Source organism: Epinephelus fuscoguttatus, linkage group LG4 (genome assembly GCF_011397635.1).
Source record: "Epinephelus fuscoguttatus linkage group LG4, E.fuscoguttatus.final_Chr_v1".
NCBI lineage: Eukaryota > Metazoa > Chordata > Actinopteri > Perciformes > Serranidae > Epinephelus > Epinephelus fuscoguttatus.
In genome coordinates, this window is record NC_064755.1 from 26,231,668 (window position 1) to 26,249,990 (window position 18,323).

At 43.1% G+C, this 18,323-nt stretch overlaps 1 long non-coding RNA gene across 1 annotated transcript in view; it reads right to left on the minus strand.

Moving 5' to 3' along the window:
* Positions 1–11,824: 11,824 nt before the first annotated feature.
* Positions 11,825–18,323, minus strand: part of LOC125887406 (uncharacterized) — a 65,506-nt gene continuing 59,007 nt past the window's right edge. The window contains exon 4 of the long non-coding RNA XR_007449165.1: positions 11,825–12,570. This is a non-coding gene — a long non-coding RNA (uncharacterized LOC125887406). The remainder of the gene's footprint in view (positions 12,571–18,323) is intronic.

An 18,323-nucleotide genomic window follows, 5' to 3' on the forward strand; every position in this document is an offset into this window, starting at 1 on the left:
GCTGAGGAGAGAAATGGCTTCCGATTTTAACAAGGCACTGGATTTATGATCATTTTGTAATAATATTGATGAGAACATTAGCCCTTTGTGATGGTTTATGTTTATAGGCAATAAAAAAATAAAATATAGTGTAAAGTAAGGTAAAACAGTATTTTGCAAAGCAGGGGAGTGAGATTTATGCACGAACCTGGTGACAGATTAATCTCTGCATCATAAAGAGGAAAGTACCACCATATTTTTCCCTTTTTTTATATAGATGTACAACATGCTGTTCTGTTCAAGGCCAGCCCGTAGGGACCTCCAGCAAACCCAAGGGGAACTCTCTTCTCAATTGAAACGATGCAATTTACTGTCCCAAACGCTGGCACTTCATCATTCAGAGGACTTTAACCCCATGAATGTCAAACACAGAGCATGCTGGGAAGGAGATGGAATACCTCGCATTACCATAACAACTAGAGCCAAATGACAAGCACTCTGGAGCCTAAAAGGTGAAGAATAATACCAGATAATCACCTAATAACGTTTGAATTTGAAAGGAATTTTCTGATTACGTTACGTTTAAATACTTTTTTTTTAGATAATCAAAGACACTGATAAGGAAGCAGTGGCCATCCCCAGGTGCCATGCTGTATCATGGTGGTTTTACCCTGAAAGGTCAGGCATATCCTGTTCCTTTTTTCAATACTTGTCCCAGTTAGGCTGAACATGTGGAGAGCTCCCCCCGTTCACCTCAGAGACAAAGCCCAGGCAGCGCTGCAGGCATCCAGCAGCATTAAAGTTTCACAGTACAGCTGTAGAGCTGCTGCCGGCCCGCCAGACATACCAACTGCACGTTGGGAAGGTATTAGTTTGTGCTTTTTATTAATTCATCGCATTGAACAGAACTTGCAACTCAGAGAACCGACAGCTTCCTAACGTTCCTTCTCATCTCCCTCCTTGACACATCTGAACCCGGCTCAGAATTTTTGTGCAGAGCACCAAAGGGTGTTTAATTATAGAGTAGTAGGCCACCAAGGTCTGCTTTTAATTGTGTGCATCTGTGTGTGTTTGTGTGCGTGTGTGCCTGCAGCTCTATAGGTCGCAGCCATACTCTAAATGAGAACTCCTACAGGCTAAGCTGGAGGACGCGCTCCCTCAACACAGCTGCAGAGCCGAGAGAGCCAGAGTTTGATTAATATTTTCTTAATTATCATTATTTAATTCAGCAAAACTGCAGTTTCTTCAGTCAAAGCATGGCCTTTGTCTCTGCGATGCTGGATACCCTGGCTCGTTAGGGGCACTGAGAGATCCTGTATATGGTAAATAAGAGGTTGTGTCTTGTGCTGCCGCCCCGGGGAGAGCTGGCACCACACTGAAGGACATCTCCTTCTAAAGAATGGCGCTCTGCTGATGTTTCTCCGCGCAGACCGAAGAGCCGGATCCTCAGCCTCTGGCATCGTCAGGCCCGCTTCCTTTTATGAGGCTCAAACTGAGACAACAGCTCAGGCAGAGGAGCGCTGTGCACTCGTCATGCCATCAGGCTGCCTCCTTTGTACAGTAGACTGGTAATTGAAACAACATAAGAGAGCGGAATAAGGCCTGTCTCCTCTTCGGTTTTGGCTGCAGTCAGTCCATCCGCAGACAAAAAAGACAGAAGTTTATAAAAGAGCTTTGTGTACATGCAACACAATTTATGTCTTTGAAGAGTTCAGCTTCTGTCATCTTGAGAAGCCAAAAGGATTCTCAGGAAGGTTGATGCACACTGTGAATCTGCTGCTTAACCTCAGCCTGTTCAGTACAGTATTTACACTTAAGGAGTTTGCACTAAAGAAGAAGGTGATGCTTTATTAATTGTGCATTAAATCAATCATGTCTGATGCTAGTCACAATCCAGTTTGTTAAAAAGGGTGCCTGGAGACACAAGCAGACTTTTATATAGTTTATCAGATCAGCAGTATTAGATGCTCAGGGCTGGATTGGATGCTGACTTCTCTCTTTGCTTGAAGCTTCCTCTCTATTGCCGTGTGCTGAAGGAGTGAGAACACCCTGTGGCTGGTTAACCTACACGCTTTCTATCTATATCCACTGTCTCCCCTCCTTCACTTGGCCCACAGAGACGGCCCTCATCCCCTGTGCCTATTCTGCCACTCGCCCGGCCTGCCAAACATGCAAAGGGAATTCTCTGACAAAGAACCAGGCGTGCAAAGATTGTTGTGATCCACTTGGTTTGATCAGATGTCTGACACAGGAGGCACGGGGGTTTCTGTTTCATAATATACAGGATGCATGTATGCATACTGTGTGTGTACAGTTTAATCTTTTGATGGGGCTGTGTGGCCTGCAGCCAGATGCACTAATGATAATTTTCTGTGAAGTGGTTGTAATGGTCTGGCCCCAACGTCAGCAGCTCCTTGGTTGTTTGCACATGCCACTGGATCAGTTTGGGTGTGTGTACTTTGCAGCAATGGTGATAATATACCAAGAAACTGCAAGGGGAGGACAGTCTTTATCAGGGTGGCATATTAATGTTTATTTACACCATGGCTAATAAGATGTGTGCTCCGCAGCTAGGTGAGACAGAATGATGGTGGGTAATTAAACTGCTTTGCTTTAGATTCATCCATTATCCATACTCAAGCCTGCATACATAATGTAATAATGTAAAATAAGGCTTGTTGCGGCAGCGGATGAGGTGGCCATTCTGAGGTGTTTTCATCCTGGGAGCACGGCGTAAATCAACACGGCGTGTCAGCGCGGACAAAATGTATAGAGATCGCCGTGATAAATTTGGGGAATTGTCAAAATATGTATTCAGAAGCGGAGTGAGATATGACCTTTTACATAATGCAATTTTGCAGGAACACAAACACACTGACAAGACTCATTTGTGTTGCGGCGTTTGGCTTTCAACCTCTAACCTGTTGGAGGTTTGGGATTGACTGAGAGGGTCTTCTAATCCATATTGCCATGATGCTTAATCCCATCTACTGAAGGCAGGCCCTGTCACCAGTGTCCTTGTCAGACCGGCCACTGGACCCTATGCACACACACACACAGACACACACACACACACATACACAGCCTCACCTTCATGCAAGAGATTGAAATCAGCTAGGCAGACACTCAAGCATGAACCAAATGTCAGCGGCAAGCCACAGGGAGAGAAGAGGAGCCCTTGTTAATTATTACAGAGAGAAATCATACCATTTCACCTGCAAGACATGCTATCCAGGATATCTGTGGCTCATGAAGTCATTTTCTCTTTTTCCCTCCCGGGATAAACCAAGAGGAGACACAATTTCAATGAGTAGGTCTTTAAAAGCAGTGATTAACTTTGTGATGGATGTGTTTTTTTGCATATCACTTTATGGAATTCTGTTGTGTGCACTTGTGCGATATTATACAAAAAGGAGAGTAAATCCATTCAAAGATCAGCAAGTTGGAGAAAACTGCAGAGTTCTTTTGTTCATCAAAATGTCACAGAATTACAGATATTGTTTGAAGCCAGACTGTGAAGCTCTGCCTCCTCTGACAGGAGAAATGCAAAGTTTTGGAAAGGTGTCTACAAATTTCTCTCCTGTGCCACGCTATTCTTTCATTTGATTTTGAACGTGCAGGGAAAAAAAAAACTGCCTTCTTCTTCTTCTTCTTCTTCCTCTGACAACACGCTTCCCATGTGACACTTAACCTTTGGAGATTTCCCATTCTCTCTGATCATTCACTGTTTGGTTCATGTTAATTAACCCTAGGGCACAGCAGAGAGTTGCAGGCTTTGAAGCAGAAGAAAGAAAAAATAAAAAGAGTAAGAAAGAAGTAAAAGGAAAAAATGATTTTGTTGTTTTCTGTTTCTCTATGGCGATTCATCTCACCATCCGTGTGAGAGTCCTGGTGGTGCCAGTGAGGATGGTGAGTGGCGTGGGTGTTGGAAAGGAGAGAATATGGTTTGTGCTTGGGTTTGTCTCCCTGTCACCGTTAGTCCCTCTCCCTGCGAGGAAGTTGGCCGGGGCAGCCTGACCTCCCTCAGGTGGCCATGGATATGGAAATCAGTTCAAAAATAGAACACAAGATGGTTTTCATAGCCTTCAGCTCCCCCACAACAAAAAAGGATTTTTGTCTATTTCTTTTCATTCTTTTTGGCTCCTGGCAGAAATGGTCTTTTCTGTACTTGCTTGAAATACACAAAGCACGTTTTCTTGGTGAAAAGTGCCACTGGTGGCAGGCAGAGCAATATTGCCTGAGCCCAAAGAATATGCTGTGCATGTGAAATTATTTTCTTAACCATTTCACTGCTTGTGTCTCCTGGTTAGCGAGGCGCCGTTGCTCAGAGTACAGCACGATCTAACCTCTGGCCTTGTCATCAGTAACTGTAGGTACAACTAAAAATACACTATCCACCGCAGTCAGGTGGCGGTGACATACAGTGCGTTTACTCTGGCATCTTGAACTCTGAAAGGCTTCTTTACCCCCTTCTCCTCTCTCTCTCAAAAGCACATTTTCTTAAAGCAGCAATGGGTTGAAATCCACCACTCCAAAACAGTGGAAATATTCATGAGGAAATCCGCTGGAGAAGACGAGCCGCAGCACAACCAGAGGCTTTATTCTCCAGGTTCTCGGGGCAAATCTGTTCCTGTGCTTCTATCTGACGCTTGTCTAAAGCACATAAAGACAAAGACAGGAAGTATGATTAGCCATGGAGAATAGGAGTGCAGCGCTCCCTCCAGGATAAGTCTTGAGGTGGGACTGATCAAAGCTATGCCCAGAGACAGAGGGAGACTGAACCAGCACTTTTTTCAATGGCTATCTCTGCCTTAAGACAGCAGAGGGGAGGAGGGGGTTGTTCTATACATATTTCCCTTTCAACGTCTTTGCTGCAAAGTTGTTAATATGTTGCAGCGGAACAATAGCTTCGACACTACTGTTAAAGCTTTCATTGTGGAATTGTAAACTATAACTGTCAGTGTTATAGTTTCTGACAGGCTCATAAAGGAGATGTTGGCAAGAAAAATAATATGATTAAAACTCTATAATCTTGATTTAGTTACTGTATCAGAGTCTGAGAGATGTATTTAGACGCATAAATCATATGAAGGAATTCATCCTTGGCTTGTTTGTACCATTTTTGTAACTCCATCGCAGTGAATGTCTGCAATCTGTCCATATTGTGTCTCTCTTTACTTTTCTTTTGTGTTTCAATGGTGCCGATTTTACGATTTCAACATCCCGGGTTGCTTGTTCCCCCTCCTTTAAAACACAGACTAAGAAGTGTCACATATGCCAACTTTACTGGCTGCATGTCCTTTCAACTGCACCCAATGTCTCCTAGTCAAGGAGAAAAAGCAGGTGTATTCATTCGGCCTTAGGGTTCACGACTGGAAGTGAGAGGCTGTGGCTGATAATTGAGAGGGACGGAGTGTGATGAGATGCCTTCATTATAGATATGTTTAAAGGAGCGAAGGAGCGCAGACCTCTGTGAGACTGGTTATATCAAAAGGACGGCTTTGATATCTGGGCCTCAGACACTTATAGGTGTTGTAATGACAGCCGCCTGCTGCTGTGGATTTCATTGTTTTTTTCTTCTGTTGGAAGTTTCTCCGCCATCATCAATATTTGATTTTTCTTTATGCATATACCTTTATACATCCTCCTCATGCATGTACACACTCAGTCCTGTCTGTGTGTTTTCATGAGTTAAATTATCTTTTCTCATTAACACACAGATGATGAAAGTGAGCCAAACATATTTTTATTAATGTGATTATTTTTGTTAATTTACAAACTGAAGCTCCACATTCCTCCAGCGAAGCTTTGGAGCAGTGCTCGCACACTGTTTATTAATATATTGTTAACATTTTGGCAATAGCCAGACAACCGTCAATATGCTTATTCATAAAAGCACAAATTTGAATTTCTTCCTCGGCCTGTAAGCCTCTAAACTAGGAGACTAAATATATACTTACATTTTATTTCAAAGAGAAAAAAATCCTCTCTGGCAAAAAAGACTGGCTATGAAGAACTTTACTCAAGGATAGGAAGCACATCATTAAAACCGGGGAGAAATATTAAAAAGGGGGGATATGAAAGCGTGAAGATCTACTCGCCTTTGGCTACTCTGACTCGCTTCAAAAACATCTTGAGATCTTTCCCTCCCTCAGACCTGCACTCTCCCTTGTTATTTGACTTTATTTGCTGGCTGCACACTGATTTGAGCTGTGGAGTTTTTCCACTAAATAATCAATCACATAGAGCATCATAAAGGCAAAAGGATCCCTATGAGGAGACCCTTTTTTTTTACAGCATGCAGCATAAACACAAGACACAGTGAAGGGCACAAGTGCTGCGGTGCCTTCATGTCTGCTTGACACCTCAGAGTTCATCAAAGTCTGTGTGTCCTCAAACGCTTCCCCAGACCGTGGCCTGGTTGGCCTAATTATAATACACAGAAATATGAATGCTGAGGGGAGTCGCCTTTATGAAAGTGTAGGTGTGAAGTAATTACCTGTGTTTGCCGCCCTCTGTCTGCCTTTTGTCTCTCATCATCTGTGACATGGACGGGTGCTGTCAGCTCGGACCAGGAGACGAGCCATGAGTAAGGGACATTAACACTCCCGCTCCCTCATGGATAATGGAACAAGGTTGTCATTTGAATGATAAACAAAATGACTTGGAGACACTGGGAAGATCACTGGCACCTGCCCCTCCCTGCTCCCATGCAAAGCTGAGTATTATGCAAAACAAACGGGTGAGGATTTTTTTGGGGGGGTGTCCCGTGAACTCATCTCTGTATCTCCCAGGCATGTTGGACAATTATGAGTCAGGAGAAGTAACTCCACCTTGCTAATGTTATGCGGTGTTGAGTTCACTGTCCTTTTATCACGGCACTTTCATCTGCAAAGTTCTTCACCAAATCCTTGTGTTCTTCAGATTAGCATACACGTGTACGTGAAGGCTTTAATCAGAAGGCGCGGCGGCCTCGGTTGTGTCCAGGGTGATAAATAATTCTGGACTTTATCAAAACAATCAAAATCAAATAAGAAGAAAATGAAATATTGATGCACCAAAGTATGCAAAGTAAATATATATTCATTTCTATGGGAAGGAAAATGCGGCAGCACATAGCTGCAGTGCTGTTTATTTTCATTTATGAAGACTTTCAATTCAAAACAAACTGAAGTTATTTTAGTTTATTTTGCTGCCAATAAACAGCTGGGGGGGAATGTTGTTCTGCAGTGACGCTCCGACTAAAAAAGGTATTTCAAGTCTCCTGAAATCCACAGCGGTGCGGCTCACATAACACTGCCATGCTTGAAGAGTGACTCCTCAGAACTGAGTCTAAAAAGGGAGCATTGAATATATATTGGTTAACATCTTTTAACGGCAGCTACAATTAATGTGTGAAGCTGCGCTTGAATCCCACTTTGTGCCATACACCTGCCAATCACGGTGTTTGTAGAGCTAGATCACAGTGTTGTTTTCCTACTGTATTCAGCTATGTATTTACTTCCACTGGTGTGAAAGGATTGTATTTACTGGTCGTTTGAAGATGAGGCGGAGCTGCACACACTGTGCAAAGACTGGCAAATTGCAAAAAGGAAAAGAAGAGGAAAAAGGGAATGTGGGGTAGGAAAAAGCAAACTGTGTCTTCGGTATTGTGTGTGAGTGTGCGTGTGTAGTGAAAGTCAGACCAGGCGAAGTATTCCCATCCTTCAGTTGCACAGATTTGGTGCAACTTCATCATCTTGTGCTTATCTGACAGGACAGAAAACAGACGTCGCTCTCTGCAGCTGTAGCACAACTTCCTCCTTCTAGATTTGCCATTTCTGTCCCGAAAAAGATTCTGTGAATCACCTGAAATCAAAAAGGTGAGACTCATTTTCCAATATAGAGAAAAAGAAATTAGTCTCATGCCTTTACAGTCCTACCCAAAGTGCTGTTTAATTGACTTTCAGCATCAATTTTCTCTACATGTCTAAAGAAGCCTTTGGTGTGCCGCTTGCTCTACAGGGAGCCTCAGCAGTTCAGGCTTCACAGTCCTCCAGTGGTTACAGCCGTGTATCCAGAGAGGTGCCAATCCAGACGTCTCACCACCTTTCTGAGACGGAGCCCACGAGGCACAGGCAGGCACAAGTCCCTGGTTAGGACACGCTGCCATCTTTTATCAATGTTGACCAGCCAGACTCCTCGTGGCTCCCGCGCAGCTGCATCTGGGAGCTCCTCTAATCCCTCTTCTTTGTCATCTCAGGTCAGTAGATGAACCACATTCCCACCTTGAGAATTACGACAAAGGAAATACTCTGAAGGTATGTAAAGAGGAAATACTCCAAACCTGTGGATTTTTTTTTTTTTTTTTTCCATGTCGATGAGTTCAAACTTTGTTCTCCTGAGATTCAAACAAACAGCGTTCACCCAGACAGGGATCTTCAAAGAGGACAAATTAAAGTCCAGTTTGTATAAATCATCCTGACTCCATATAGTCTTAGTTGACATAATTTCAATTATTTCCAGGCACCGTCGGGGAGGTGAGGATTAAAAAGATAAAACATAGGCTTTTATGTATAGGCCACTTTGCTAATTAGATGGATTAAAATGTGCTCTGCGAAGGGAATTAATTTGCAAGTGAATGGCAGTTAGTAGGCAAACGCGTATAACAGATGAGATGACCCCCCCCCCCCCCCCCCCAGGGTATTGCATGGTTAGTTTGGTACAATTTAGAAATTACACAACTCGTTTACTAAATAACAGGCTCATTTTTCCCCGAACTGCATTCTTTAGCGCCTCTCTGTCACTTGACTTTCAGATGTGTTGAAAATAGGTTAGTCTATTCCAATGAATGAAGCCTCCTGGTAGTAGCACTCACTGCAGTAATAGATGGCCATTTATAATTCATGAGGTGGCTAGTCCCCCAAGTTAATTCTGCCCAAGGCACTGTTTACTTCTGCTTTGTACTTTGTTTAAAGTCAGTTGTTGACAACTCTTGTACATGTCAAACTATCACCGCTAATAATTGCTTAAGGAGATAGAACTTTTGCAAATGTTGGTTCCACCAGAGGTATATTCGCCTCGCCCTATGCAGAACTTCTTCAGATGAATTTTTGATTCATCTCCTTCTCGCTCTTGACAAAAAGTCCTCTGTAATTCAAAGCAATAGCTGTAAGAGAAATTATAAAAAAGAATAATGTAGTATGCACTCCATAACATCCTAGTTTTCATGTGAAATAGGAAACGTCTCTCTTACTCCCTCTCCTCTCCACCACCCCCTCTCGCTATCTTCTTTATATCTGACTTTCTTCTTTCTTTCTTTCTTTCTTTTTTTTTTTTTGCATATTGACCAAAGAGGGACGGCGCTGCTAGATGACTGTCACACACTGCAGATTGACAGAATCCATTGTAGGAGAGTAAGGGCCTTGGGCACTACCTCTGTGGGTCAACCTTGTTCCTCTCTCTGTGCAGATAGCGACATTCTCTCAATACAAGCAGTCACTTGATTAGTGCCAATTATCCAGGCTGTCACTTTCCCTGGTGAGGGTGGCCCAGGATGCGCCCCGTCCCCCACACTTCCCGTCTAGAGCGGACGTGCACTAAAAGTCTGCGCTCATAGCTGTAGGCTGTGGGAATGATTTCGAATGCAGAGATGGAAGGGGGGAAATAAAAGAAATGCGGGAAGCAAGTTCTGAGTTTGACAGTGTGATAGCATTGACTTCCGAGACAGTTACAAGGGGAGTGTCATTTCTCCCACAAAGACGTCTCCCCAGGGCTGCACCATCTTCCATCAGTCAGTCAGTCACCGGTTTAATATTCAGCTGTACACGGTTTACAGGACCCAACTGGGTTACATTCACTAAGGTATACAAAATTCACTTGTAAGGCTGTTGGTTTTGAGTCTAAACCAGAGGTACTAACTTTTATATGAATGTGCTCAAATGGTAGAACAAGTATTAACTATAACAGTAATTTGTCTGGAGCATTATTCATGTGGCTGAAAATGAATTTTGGAGTCCTGAAGGAGGAAGGTCATAAATATGTGGAGCCAATACAATCAAGTGTAATCCAAACATGCCAGGGCGTGGGTTTCTTTCCAATATTGAGGAGGGGTGCACACGAAATAGGAGGGTGGGGGTCCTGCACCAGATTTGGGCCATTTCTGCATCAGGTGTAGATGTCTTTAATCCTTTAAAAACAGACGTCCCACCGACAGCTGCTGGAGATTGTTGTTTGCGTGACCCTGTTCAAACAGATCTAATGCAAGAATCAGAATAGCAAGAGCCTTCATTTCATCACATCATTTCCTTATGTTACCTTACGTTAGGTGCAGTGTAAATGTGGTATTAAGCCATAATTACGCCACAACTTTCCCAGTTATGGCAACAGGAGATCATCGTTAGCATAACCCTGTGTATGTCGCTTTAAAATAAAAACCATAATAGCTAGAACATTCATTCTTTTTGCAGCAGAAAGCTAAGACCTCTGTCTTTCATGTTAGCATGTTGCACACTCATGATGACGTAATTATGCTACATTACGTGTGGTGCAAAAAAAACACACAAAAATGTGTGGTGGCACCAGAGGAATGAATGATGAATCAATCACAACGCCTTTGCACTCTGCTCACAAACATGAGCATATCTCGAAAACTAAACAATTTACAGAGTTCAAATAACTTATAGAGGGTTAAGAAATGTTTTGTTTATGTTTACACTTGTAAAAAATCTTTTGGATCAATGTTTTGTGTATTTATTTTCCTATTATGATGAAAAAACCTGTCCGACTTTTGGATTTTTTTTCTATGACACAATTTTAATTCTTCAACATCAGTTATTATGGTTCACTGTACAGATTTTAGGAGTATTAAGCATTTAAAAGTACTCCAAGAAATAATACCACAATAAGCAAAAATACCAATGTAGGCACTGGCAGACCATTTCTATTGATGCAGGATAGCTACCGCTCCACCCGGCTTGGTCATGGCGAGGTGCTGGAAAAATCAAAACATAAAGTATAATACTACATAGATGTAAGTGTGCAGGAATCTTTTTCTACCAATCTGGACTTACTGATGTTTCCAGCACCTTGCCAAGACTGAGCCCGGTGGAGCAGTGGTTATTCTGCATCATCTACCAATCTGGACCATCTCCTCTGGACCTCTGCTTCTTTCATGTTTATATTCAAGGGGACAAATGCCCATGTTTCCCCTGCATCCCCCCTGAAATCTATGCCTATGCAAACATGTACTAACAGCTGTTGCCTAATCTGAGCAAACACACCAGACAAAGAAAAGGCTAAATTAACTAATGTGGCCTCAAGAAACCAAATACAATGCAATCACTGTGATCAAGTAACAAATTCAAACATGTTTTTTAATAGGCTGCTGAACAAAGCCTCTTTTTAGTGTGTTATAAATGTGTCCTCTGTGTATAACTCTGTTTATTTAAATAGCAGAAGTCAGATTAAGCTCATTACCGTCTCACCTGTACCCAGGTCCTAGCCTCTCTGCAGTCACCTGTTCTCGGCTGCACTGCTGCTGCACTGCACTATTTTTCCTGGTTCCAAAAACACAGTCGCAGTGTTTTCGAGCCACTCTTTAAACACCGCTGCTGTGTATTTACTGATCTATTTCTCGCTGCTTTTATGTTGTTACTGTGTCTCTTGTAACTTCTCAGTATTCAGCAGCAGAGAAGTGCGACGCAGAGCTCCTCTAAACAGCAGAGGTTATCCTCAGTATGGATGTCTGCAGGGGAGTAAACACCATTGGAGCGCGAGTGAATATTTTGTGTGAGAGGATATTAATTATTCATGCCGGCTTCATTGTGTATGATGATGTGTCAGGATGTTTGCCAATAAACAACAATATTCCTTGTAGGATTGATCCAATATGAAAAGTTGTTGAGCTAGTTCCTCTCAGTGCGAAGAAGTCTGACGAATGCAGTATGTGGGAGAGCTGGCACTAGTACTTATTTATGGAAATATCAATATTGTATCATAATACCGTATCCTCTCCTCTTAGTATAAACAATACAATCAAAAGGGTACTTTAAATCTGGACTGTGAGAATGGCATTAATATGAGGATTAAGGGAAATGTGAAACCACTGTACACAAAGCTGTGTAATCAAATCGATTTGAAGCAGGAAGGTAAACTGGGTCAGTGCGGTGCCGGGATTTTGTGGATTGGCAGAAAAGTACACACAAAAGAAAACACAAAAATACCCTGCACCTTGTTTTGAAGTGTTTATTCTGCTCAAACGGAGGCGCTAACTAAGTGTGGCACACCCCAGTGATCTGGCTCGTCATTGGCTCTTAGTGCAGAGTGATAAGCCTGGTGTGTCTGCAGGGGGATTTCTGCTCTCTTTCATGGTAGCAGTGCCCCCGCCGCCGTCTCCCTGTGACACCCCCAGGGAATACATCACCACACGGGCAGGACAGCAGGCCGGCACGGGCGTTATAATTGCCATCTCCTCCTAGTACACATTGTGCACTGTGGAGCACGGTGATTAAATCAAAAAACTCCTCTGCATCGCAGCTCTTTACCTTGCAGGCAAAACAGCAGGCTCCTCTGGGATGGGGTCATCATGGCCCCCTCTGTGTTCTGTGATCTCTGCAAAAAAAAAAAAGGGAGGGGGTGCAGACTGCTCACGATTATGTACCACTGTTGGAAGAAAAAAAAACACACCAAGAACTTAATGGCTGTTAAAATCAAGATTCGTCTAAAGATATCCACAACATTCGCACACAGTATTGAAATGCTGGATAAATATTTGATTTAGTGAAAACTAAGAGCTGAGGGTGAAGCATAAATGGCAATTTCACACTGTGGAATAACACAGCTCTTTTAATTATTATTAACATTTCTATTAGACACTTCCCTTTTTTCATTCCTGATTAAACACAGCTAGTTTGAACACATCCTCGATCATTAGCATCCTGATTTAAGCGTGTCTGTGATCATTAAAACACAGATAATTCACCTGGAGCCATAAAGAAAATTAGACCTGGGTTTTATACAGAGTTATCGTCCTTGGACAACCTGCACATACACATGAAACAGACCATTATCACTTGGGTTAATGGCTTTGTTAATTTGAAGACATTAACAACTGCTCGGCTGTCCCCAATGAATGTGTCACACAAGGCAGGCCTTGTATTGTTAAATGGGTTGCTAAGTAGATTGATTCCTTAGCTGCAAAGCACAGCAGTGATGTAGGCAAGCAGGTTAATTAAACATTTACACACAAACACCCAACAATCTATTGTACTCTTCTAATTTATGACATCAATATGCACTTTCATCAGGATTTTTTTTTTCCCTTTTTGAGAGAGGCATATGTTTGCTCGCTCCATCCTAATTGGCACCATGCCGGTTTTACTGCGCTGCTGTTTTGGAGGGGTGACTGGGACTGTTGAGATTGCTGCATTCACCCATAATAGGGACATAGCGGTCCCTCCGCTGTGCAGGGAGACATCCAGATAAAGATTCAAGCACCTGCACCCACACCTCCACCTCCACTTCCTTTCATCTCCGGCACCGAACACAGGCAGAGGAAGCATAAACACTGATTCCTAATCAGCTCTCTGTATCTCCACTGCCTCCACCTCTCACACACACACACACACACACACACACACACACACACACACACACACACACACACACAAGTACAAGTGTACACATTTGTACACAATAATACACACACGCACAGTCCACCACAGAGAATTTCTCACAAGGCTCTGATGAACAAATGTGGAAGTGAGTGCCACACCTCTTCCAAAAGAAATTTCTCTTTCCTTCTCATTCTGCAAAACTCTTGGGGTCACGAGGACGGGAAAAAGTTCTTGCTTTTTTTGTTATTTTCGAAGAATTTCTACGTTTGTGAGTGCAAAGTGGGATTTGGGCCAGAGGCGTCGATGCTTTCCATCTTTCATGTATCCTCTGCTGACAGAAACCGAGCTGACAGGAAGGCAACAAGGGAACAATCAATCACCTTTCTTTTCAACTTTCTTTTTGGCCCACATATGTGTCGGTTAATTTGTTAACACTGGGGTACAAAAAAAAGGAGAAGCATTTTTTTTTTACTCGTCTTTAGTGGTTGTCTAAGTGATGGAGCATAACACTCCTGCACTGCAGCAACAGTGAGCAATGATGAATTCCAATCATCACTCCATATGCCAGGCCTCATTAGCTACGGATGTGTTTGCTTACAGCTTCGCCTAAATACCTCAAGTACTGGATGCATGTTGTTTTTCTCTCCCCTTTTAAGTTCTCTTCCTCACTTACACACATGCACACACACACACACACACACACAGATGCACACACACTCTGGTAAAGCCTTTAATACACTTGCCAACTGCGGACCCTTGGTAAGATTCCTTGAGGGCGATGTGTATCCACAACAGTGTCTCTCCCTCAGACATGTGGCATGGGTAAACAACACGGTTAAGCCTAAAACAATGTGTGTCCCTGATGACTGCAATTATTTATGAAATCAAACACAATTCAGCTCTCCGCCAAGTGGGACAGCTCTCCAGATCACTCAACAAATCTCCACTCTTTACTGCTCATAATAATCTTATTACAGAAAGTATCATATTCCTGTCATCTCATCCGTCAAAGAGCCAGTCCTCGATTCGCTGATCTTTTGCTCGAACATAACAGTTTCTTTACTTACAGCGTCCAAACCAAATGGAACATGTGTGAACTATGCTGCCTCGAGGCCATCCCTCCTCAGGCTGTCTTCGTGGATGATGGCTGGCTAAATTATTCAACCTGAGGTGTTATCGCTCCTGACCGGAGGAGCAGCGCAGAGTGAGAAATGCCAGTGTCAGGACAGTATGCGTGCTCTTGGGGCATTAGCCTCCAGTAAGCAGCTGCTGCAGATGGTATGCTCACTTTGTCATCCTGCTTTCTCGACGCTGCCTTATGAAGAGCAATTAACCGGCAGCGCAGACACAGACGAGCTCATTTCATTTCCAAAAGGAAAATTAGAGAGGTGGAGCAGGGGATGGGGTCATTCATCAGACGGGCGCCTCTTCATCTCACACTCTCTGGACTTTAAAGAGTCTCAGGACTTTCATCATACTGTCAGCTCTGCGCACCTTTAACACACAGTCACACACATACAGGTGCTGACACGCTTCTGTCAGCTGGGAACTTTCCTCGATGTTGAGGTCGCCGACCTCTGTCTTATCAGTGTTTCACTCTCAAGTTGTTTAATTTGAGTGTGTTCACACCTCGCTTATACTTGTAAGTACGACAGAGTGTGCTTGAACTCCATGTATGTATAAGACCTTCAGTTCAACGGCAGTAAAACTGATTGTTTCAGTTTACTATAGCTATAACTGAATTAGTAGTTATGGCTGACAATTTGTTTTTTATTTAAGTGCTGAAAATCCTCACTTACCAGAACTATTAACTTCTATTTGATATTTGGGATGTAAATGGAAGATATTTTAAATGTGTTACAGATTTCACATCAAGGATTCAAAGGTTTATTTGTCACACAAACGTGATATCTGTAGTGAAAGTCAATGCAACAAGGTTTAGTCACAAATGTAAATATGTAGTATACAGGGCAATGCAAAAGATCACCAAAGGCAGTGTGCTTCATGACAAAGTATATGCAGAGGACAGAGTTCACTATGCTGTGTTTATTCAACCCGGTCTCACCCCCAGCTTCTCAAATACCAAGGCTTGGTCACTGGTCCTAGGGGTCAGACACCGCTGCACTGATGTGCCCTTTGGCGGCAATATGAGAAGCACCATGCAGCTGCTTTTTTTGGATACTCCTTGCAAGTAATACAAAGAGCAAGAAAGTCCAAATAGAGTGGGTAGGAGATGTGGTGGATGGGTCAAACAAACACTGGACTTTCACCTGGGAATCCAACACATTCTCACTCCGGCCTCGTCACGTATCGATGTTTGCTCATGGACTTTCCACATCCAGATACGATGTGCAAGGTACCCTGGGTGTGTTGGTTGTTGACGTTCTAGGACGGTGTGTCAAATTTTGCCTGTTACATGCATTGTCATCTTTCAAAATAAACACACAACATCAATAAAACACCACAAATTAAAATCTTCCAGGACATGAACACCGCTCTCCTGGGTGAAAGTCAGTAGCCCCTTTTACACTGCCAGATTTTCTGTGAATGTTGGGCTGTTTTGCCGGCAAGCTGCGAGCGTTTAGACACACAGAGCCGGATTGGCGAGTCCGAGGTGTCCAATTTTCCGCCTCGTAGGGTAGTCACACTGGCGGAACCCGTTTAATTTAAACAGACCGAGGCGGCCTTCCGCAACGGGAGGGACTGTTGATGACTTGTAGGAGGAGCTGTTGATGACGCCACACGTGCAACTCGCTGGCAGTGGATAAACAGGAAATGGCTGATAGCAGGAATTAGCGAGCAGCTAGTAGCAAGAGGGAAACGCAAACCCGACAGACACTGTAAAGATGAGCAACTGGGGAGACAAGGAATTGCGCGCCCTCTTTGCCCTTGCAAATGAAGAGGCCATTAACCGTCAGATGATGGGGATGGTGAAGAACGGGCTGATTTATGAGAGAATCGCCGAAGGACTGACTAGCCGCGGCTTCCCTCCCACGTCACCGTTTACGTCACACGCTGAGCTACACGTTTTGTTTGCCCCCCATTGCCCCGAAAAAGGCGCATTCTGCATGAACAAAAGTAGGTAGGCAGCATTTTGCCGCACTACCCGATTTTGTTTTTATACTGCCAATGCTGAAAAAAGACTGATTGGGCTTTCCTGCAAATTTGCACAATTCCTATCCAAAAAGGGCTAGTGTTTGCTGGACCTATCCACACCCCCTGCTGCCTGCCCCACTCGGACTTCCCCCGCCCTAACTTTAATTCTCGTCCTGCTGCATTTCCGCCTAACGTCACCGAACACTGTTAAACTATAACAGCAACCAGCTGCAGATAATGTCAACGTTACAGGATGGCTTTTTTCATCACTGTCTGATACCGCTTTTGATTCCTAAACTTCAGGAAGTAAACCTAAAATGAAAAGCTTTGGGTGCCCAATACATTCTCCAGAGCTTGTTTATTCTTCTGCCAGGACTCTTTCACTTTGTCACATTCCCTAACACAGTGAAAAAGGTCACCTTCTCCTGTCCACACCTAATACACAGGGTATTGTACTTGATTAATCTCTCTGGTGTCACATGCGTCCTCATCAACCAGTCAGAAAACCCAAGTTTATTTTAAATGGACACAATCCATGTAACTAGTGTGAATTTGCATGCCATCCCTGAGCTACAAAACTGATGCTGTAGGGGTCATCTTGTGACACACTGACCAAGCATCGATACTTGACGAGTTGGGAGTGACAAAGTGTTGCTTTATTTAATGCGTCCACCAGAAACAACATTAATATACACCAAAAATAACTTGTAAAAATATATAAATGATGATCATGATACATGTCAATAATTCAGCTAACACTTAATCTGAAAAAGGAAGTGCTGTAACACGCTGGTCTTAAACGTGTAGACCAACACAGTAAAGAGATACCCTACATTTCCAGTGCATAGATTTGAACCCCATAAATCACAAGCAGAAGATAAATATGGGAGGGCGACTAAATTAAATGGTACTTAGCCTTGTGAAGTGCACTGTAATAGATCTAAGGAGGGGGTTAAGAGAAACAAGGAGGTGTGCGTCCTCCCTTCTCCAGCCAGCGGTTGTAACCCTCAATGATCTCCCTTAACACAGAGGAAACCAAAGATCATAACAAGACCTACAACACTGGAAACATATCTCATTAGCTGCATGCATACCTCTCCCATCATTTCATAGTGCCCTCCCTGGGAATATAGAAAGAGGGCTTTGTCTGCTCTGTCCCCAAGCTCTTGTCAAAATCTTCTTAATTATGATTAATTACGTTCCCACAAAGATTTCCTCTACCAAGTATACAAATAATAGAACACTCTCACTAAACACTACATTATTCATTAATTATAGGGCTGTTTGCGGCAAAATAAAATTCCTGCTGAGATTGTATTGCTTGTCACAAGAACAATGTTTTTTCGTATATTCACAACGTCTTGAAAAACATATCCGTTTCTTAGCAAAGTATGCCCTAGCTCCAGGCTCCTCTGCATATTGGAGGTTTTCCCTCTGAGGGCTCAATTGTTATGGATGCTGTTTATGGTGCTGCTATGACAAGTGTGAAGGGCAGGCATGGTGAAAGATGTATCGCTCGCTTATCTGCTCAGTGTCTGAATATGTTATAGGATTGTAAATGACCCCGCATCACGACACAAGTCTCACAACAAGCAAAACCCTCTTTTTTTCTCCTCCATTTTATTCTTTATGATAACTTTTTGACACAAAGTG